The sequence below is a fragment of the Apis cerana genome, linkage group LG1 (genome assembly GCF_029169275.1).
Source record: "Apis cerana isolate GH-2021 linkage group LG1, AcerK_1.0, whole genome shotgun sequence".
Taxonomy (NCBI): domain Eukaryota; kingdom Metazoa; phylum Arthropoda; class Insecta; order Hymenoptera; family Apidae; genus Apis; species Apis cerana.
Genome location: NC_083852.1, coordinates 7,194,633 through 7,200,632, shown reverse-complemented (window position 1 = coordinate 7,200,632; position 6,000 = coordinate 7,194,633).

The window sequence follows — 6,000 nt, the reverse complement described above, 5'->3', positions numbered from 1 at the left end:
GGGATATACACAGAGAGAAAGCCGGGAAGGGAGAGGAATCGGACAATAATGATGCGTTTCATTGGATCCATTGTGCCCCCCAATTCAAGTTCACAGGTACAATTGATGTGTATCTATCGCCCGCCACTGTCGAGCGTCGCCATTCAATCGACTTTCAATCTCTGGATGGTGTCGGCTCGCGAGGGACTGGACGAAAGGAGAGGGGCCCTCCTCCTGTTTCCATCGAGCATTAGGCGCATTGTATCTATCGATTTCCAACCGGTTTCGCTTCGCATCTCCCTTCATCTCGATTCAACTTTTCCTTCTTCCCCGATAACGGGGGTAATAACACGTAATTGCAAATGATTCTCAACCTTCGAGGGTATTTATATGTAATTACATTGAAAAATGTAAAATGAATATACGTACGTATAAATATTCTTTTTAACGGTTTCATCGTATTAATACGAGTATATACAATATTGAATCAAGGCTGGAAGACCACTATTACGCGAACCTTTCTCATTTCTTGTTTCCTTCCTTCTTTATTTTTATTCCCCGTTCGTGTAATGGGAAAAAGGTGGGGACGTCGGGTACAATAAGCAGTATTCCTACACACACCTACACACACGGGGATCATTTCCTTTTACCCGAGCTAAGAAACGTCACATCTCCATAGAATGCCGTTGGAAATAATAATTTCGCCCGATGACGGGATATTATTATGTAAAACATAACCGACCGGTTGAATCGGCCGTTTGATCACGCCAATCACGGTAATAACTGTGAATAATCAATTTTGGGAGAATCGTGGTGTTATTATTTGCCGCCTGGCCCCTCCAACACTGGCAAGAAATTGACACGGTTCTCGAGAATGTTCGTGCTCGTGCCATTTGCTTTCACTTTCGATTAAATCCGAGATTGCTCCGATTACACGAAGCATCCGTATACGGTGAAAGCGTGCCGTAATTCATTCATCGTTACGTATACACGTCAATATCCTATTGAAAAAGCAAAAAAGCGGTATCGCCTTCGTTGGAAATTTAACGGACGATTGTGCAAGAATGACGTTAGTTACGAAGAATCGTAATCGTGTTTCTTACTTTTACTTTCAGTTTATGCCATTTCGTCGACTATAATTCATAAAGTTTGAAGTCTCAGAATATGCAAGAATACCAACACCATATTCTCTTTCCTCCACAATTCCAATATTTGCTTTCTTTGACGCGTTATCACGAGAATGCTTCGATGCTTAAACTCACCACATTTACAAGTTGCAATAAATCATCGCGGAGATCCACAATTCCAATATTTGCTTCCTCTCGTAAGATTTCGATACTTAAATACCGCATTCGTCTTTTCGACTATTCTCTCTCTCTCTCTCTCTCTCTCTACAAATCACAATGGATCGTCTCGACTCGAACGCAACTCCCTTTCCTCAAAAATCTCGATTCCTCTCTTTATCGCGAGGTCCATCGAAAGCTGTTCCATTTGATCGGAGGCTTTTAAGAAAATACGCGTGGATCCCACGTATCGGAGAACGGTGTCCCCCTTCGAAAAGCGGACGTTGAGCCGAAATTACGAGCGATCTGCGCGCTTTTTGATCTAGAAAGCGGAGGGATACCATTCGCGAGCCTATTGTCACGGGGAGATCACGCGTGTGATGCGTAACAGTGGGCCCCGGGACAACGAATAATAGATATTACCACAAAAGCGGCGTGTGCCGTCACGTTGAAAATTGATTGGACACGGTACCGGGTTGAGGTTGATAAGGCAACCTCTTGTTACACGTATCGTGGATATATATATATATACTGTATGCATATGCATATATACGCATCTGTCCACGAAGTAGATCGCGAATTTTCTGCCTACGAAAATGGAATCGCGATCGAGAAATGCTTTCTCTTTAACGCTCTTACATTTAATCAATGATACGTTTTATTCCTCGATAATTCTTCGACCGGTTCCTCTTTCCGCCGAGTACCGTCAATTTGCCGGTTTACGAAAAATAATTTTTAATTGGAGATGCAATCGATTCGCCGAGAAACGTGAACGACACTCGCGAGACTTTCATACGTGTACGTTGTCGAAATAAAAGAAAACGTTCCCTCGCAATATCTTACGGGTGATATTCACATCTACCAACGCAGGGGCAAGTTTTTCATAAAACTTTTCCACGCCGCTCGTAATCACCGAGAATCACCAGCGTCTCGACTCGATACTCGTTAGTCGCGCGCCACGCATATCCGTTTATAACGGGGCCGATTTTTCTCTTTTCCCCGCCGACGAATTATCAAACACATGCCCAGCTCGTTACCACACCGGTCTTGCGGTATGGATGCTTTCGTTTTCCCGTCTACGTGTCTACGCGAATTCCCCCGCTCGTCCAGAGTGCGGATAATCTAATTATCCTGGACGACAAATCTCGTTAGCCGCGCTATGCCCATACCCGAGGAGGAGGACGACGACGACGACGACGACGAGGAGGACGAGGAGGAGGACAATGTCGTCCTTGACGATGCGAAACGCAACGGCGTAAACGCACATAGCGGGTTGGTTCCAGTTGGAATAGAAGAAAAAGGAGAATAGAGGAGGGTGGAAGAGGGAGAGATCGATCCAGGTGAGGAGGAGGTTTCACGAGAGGGGGCGAAACGAGGAGGAGGTGGGTTCGGAAGCAACAGAGAGGAGGATATCGTTAACGTAATCACGAATTTCTCCGTGAAAATTATTCGTCCACCGACCCCTCCTCCGTTGCTCGGCCAGGGGAAGGCGAGGTAGAAAAGAAAAACGTTTACGGGGGCTTATGCAAATGCAGGTAATTAATTTCGCGAATCCTATTAGCCCTGCCCAACGGTCGTGGGTGCAGGAAGGCGGAAATTTTCTACTGGTAGCCACCTCTCTCTTCTGCCCACTTCCTACCCCACCTTCCGCGATACTCGACTTTTCGAGATTCTCGACTTTCGAACCAATAGTAGAGTCCCCGCGTCCCGGGGAGGGTTCATTTCGAAGCGTGCAACGATTATACGTTTCGAAAGTATTCGTTTAATTGGATCGTTCTCTCTAAACTCCACTCCTGTACACCGGCTCCCCCATCGAACGCGAAATCTCGGTGCGTCGGATCGGCGGCGACTCCGACGGACCGATTTTATGCAGTTTAAAACGTAATTTGGAAGAGAAAAAGAGGAAGGAGATACGATTTTATCTCCTGAGCGAGTGAATTGTTATTACGTCCATGAGTTTGGGGAGTTTAAAGTGGAAACGAGCGACGAAAAATTACGGTTAAATCGTTCGATCGTTATTTCCTACTTGATATTAGTAGATATTAATACGTATCGTGAAATTCTTTTCAATTTTCATATATATATATATACATCTATTGAATATTCGAGGATTCGAATATATTTTTATCATTGCCATATCGATACTTGACATAACGTATCGATTCCCGATTCCTCTTCGTGACGCGCAACGAATCTTTAAATAAGTTAAGAAAAATCATCGAGAAAGATCGGCGGTGAAAAAATTAAATAAATCGTTCTTCCAAAACGAATTTTTCCCCGATAAAAGTTGACCGCTTTTTTTCACGTAGTTTTCCCGATGGATCACGATTCGCGGTTCGATTTCTACAATCTCCTCCCCCACTCGTATCACGCAGGAACGGCTCGTGAAATTTGCACCCGTGCGTAATCTTCCTCTTCTTTTTTTTTTTTTTTTTCACCACCGTGTTTTTCGTTACAACCCACCCACGAAGCCCACTCGATTGTATTCCTGTCATTCCGCGGGATCGGTCGCATCATTGTCATAAACGGTTCGACGCTTCTGCTGACCCAACCGGCAGCAGTTAATGTGCCCATCGTGAAAAATTCGTTAATTTCACAGTGACTGGCTACGACCAGTTGTTCCTCGTCCCCTCCCCCGTTGTGTACAAGCCTTTTCCACGTGTGTGTTTCTCTCGTGTATGGGTGAAATCCATATCGGGGAAACCGGCACGACACAGCTCTCGTACCAGCTTTTTGGGTTCCCACAGGGGAGAGGGTTTCCGCGCGCCCTTCCGACGTCACGTATTATTGACGGCTTAAATTCATTAGATTCTCTCGCGGAACGGTGGAGAGAGGGTGGAGTGGATGCGAAGGGTGGAGAGGAGAAGGAAGAAGGGAAACGCGGAGCGGGAGCGTGATTTAGACCATCGAGATTGAGACCAATTACAAGTGAGAGAAAAAAGGGGGGTGGAATTTGGGGAAAAAATTTTCTCGCATGTACCCTTTTAATTCGTGCCTTCTTTTTTTTTTCCCCCCCTCTTCAAGTTCGATAGTTTATTTTCGAAACGGGGGGTGGATAATTGAAGGATAAAGGGAAGTTTGTAAAAAAAAGAAAAAGAGAGAAAGGATAAATTAGCGCACACGTCCCTCTTTCTAATTTGGTTTTAATATCTGGTTTTGTAATGAATATTGAACCGCGTCAGGAAGAGCACATCGCGAACGGCATACGTGAGATTTAAGCGGAATTTGTTGAATTATGAACGCGAGGACGAGATATTTCGAATGTTGAATGGATGAGAAAAATATTTTACGCCGAAACGAAATGGAATAATTATTCTATTCGCGAGAAATAAAAATTGTTAGTTAAACAAGAGACAGTTAAATTATCGACGATATATGTGTATAACTGGAGGGAGGGAGGGTCTTTCGAATTAGCAGCAACAAGAAAGAATTCAAATTTATGGGCGATCCTTTTAATTCGTCTCGCAAACAAATTTCAACCCCTTGGAAATTACTTTCAATGGGGTTTTGCGTGAACGAAAGAGCGTTCTTCAATTTACCATAAAAGGAGTGATTTAAGATTCCGTCGGCATTCTTAAAATTATATCTCTATCATCCATTTTGTACCCCCTCCCCTCCCCAATCGCGAGTCTGGTGCAAACGCATTTTTCTTCCGAAAGCAAGGATACCGAGGGGAGAGGCATAAGTTATTTCTTTGGTTCGATGCTACGAAAGATCTTCGTGGGGTAGCTTCCTCGACGATACCATTTCATCTCCCGATTTCTTATATTTACCAGAAATTTCGCCCCTCGGACACCCTCGTCGAATTAACGCGTTGAATGCGCAAGATGTCTGCCAACCGGCGATAACCAACCAACCAAAAAATAATTCTATACGCGAGAATAAGTTGAAAAGAAACAATATTATTCTTGAATTCGAAGCTTGAGAAATAAAAAAAATATACCGTAAGATGTATTTCCAGCTCGAAGCTCGTGTAATTTTTATATATGGCTAGTTTCCAAACGGAGAATTTGCATACGCGAGCACGAAATTTTTCTTCATCTCCCGACCGATCGACGTGAAAATATTTCGAATACACATCGAGTGAAGGAAACACAGCTGTACAAGGATGTTTAAAGTCCCTTAAACTCTGAAGCGGAAAAGAGGCACGCCATACCATCGTCAGGATCGTCTTTATCGTCTGCTCGGAGTGATTAACTTCCCTTTCATTAACGCAGTATTTTCGTGACCTTCGTCTCCTCCTCGCCCCACGAAGCGACCTCGCGCATTCCTCGTCGCATTTTAAACCGTCTCATCCCCTCCCAGGCTTATATTCTCACCTTACCCTTTCTACGAAAGTCTGTCGAGGGCCGAGTTAATAATGTCCCCACAATTAATAATCGCGAAATTAATACCCAAGGCAGCGGGAATAAAGATGTATAGAGCCTGCACCCCACCCCCCGTTTTCACGCCTTTATCCGCATTCGCCGTATCTTTCGGGATTAAATCCGTCGCGCTTTCTCTTTCGTCGTCTTTCGCGCTATCTTCAGCCCGCATCTTTTAGCAGAAGTTCTTTGATATCTGGATCCGTGAAATTTAATCGGATTTTTGGTAAACGCGTTTGACTCTGGAATTTATCTTCTCTCCTCTTTGTTTTACGCATTGATACCGAGTTGAAGGGAAATGCTGATTCGACAGGGAATGCAAATAAAATTTCGCATTCGGATCATTCGATATTTTTTCTTGATCGTTCTTCATT